A 785-nucleotide genomic window follows, 5' to 3' on the forward strand; every position below is an offset into this window, starting at 1 on the left:
AGTTCAGCTCACACAGTAAAAAGAAACGGGAAAAAATCCAGTGTTATGCCATCGCACTGCCCTGAAAATCAGCACAATCGGTACAAGAAAACCGTTCATGTTTTTTTTTCTCTATATTTTTCTGATGAGACGAGACCCGCGTCGCATTGCAACCCGGTTTTTGCGACTGGGAAATGGAAATAATCCCTTTCTATTCGAGAGACGAATGAAAAGCAAAATAGTGTGTATTGTCAGGCAAGCCAGTTAAGGGCGCTGGTCGCAGTTACTTGGCAGAAGTTCACGGGAAGAAAATTGCAGGAATTGCTACTGTGAGGATGTTGTGACGCCGGTTGCCATGACAACCGAATCTGCGGAGAGTCTCGATCTCGTACGTGTGTAGACCGGTACTCAAATTATGTGAATCCCAGAAGGTAAACGGAGAAAGAAACTGATGAATTAATCAAATAGAAAGAAAAAAATCTTCCTTTTAAATATTTGTTTTGGAATATCCGTTAATGGTAAAACGAGATGTGTGCAGTATGTGCATATAAATATTCGTGTCGACCAGGTTGTAGAAAGTCTCACAATTTAGGGCGTCGACTGATAATGAAACTGTCGCACGCTGAGCCTCCTGTCTCCAAGCCAAGGAGCAGCGGGGACCGGGAGCGCATTGCCCCTTTATTCGTTATTAGTTTTGGTAGTTTTGTGGGAAATGCCGGTGTAAAGGGAGGTTCCCGGATGCTGGAGGGGAGCTGCATGAGAGGTGATTGGTAGAGTGCCCTCCGTCGCCAATGAACATTTTGTTG

The 785-nt window shown here is 44.7% G+C and overlaps 1 protein-coding gene across 1 annotated transcript in view; it reads left to right on the forward strand.

Annotated features, from left to right (window-relative positions):
- LOC119581986 (cortactin-binding protein 2-like) overlaps nt 1–785 on the forward strand; it is a gene marked incomplete in the record, with an annotated part of 125,597 nt that overhangs the window by 107,712 nt on the left and 17,100 nt on the right.

The sequence above is a fragment of the Penaeus monodon genome, chromosome 15, assembly GCF_015228065.2.
Source record: "Penaeus monodon isolate SGIC_2016 chromosome 15, NSTDA_Pmon_1, whole genome shotgun sequence".
Taxonomy (NCBI): Eukaryota; Metazoa; Arthropoda; class Malacostraca; order Decapoda; family Penaeidae; genus Penaeus; species Penaeus monodon.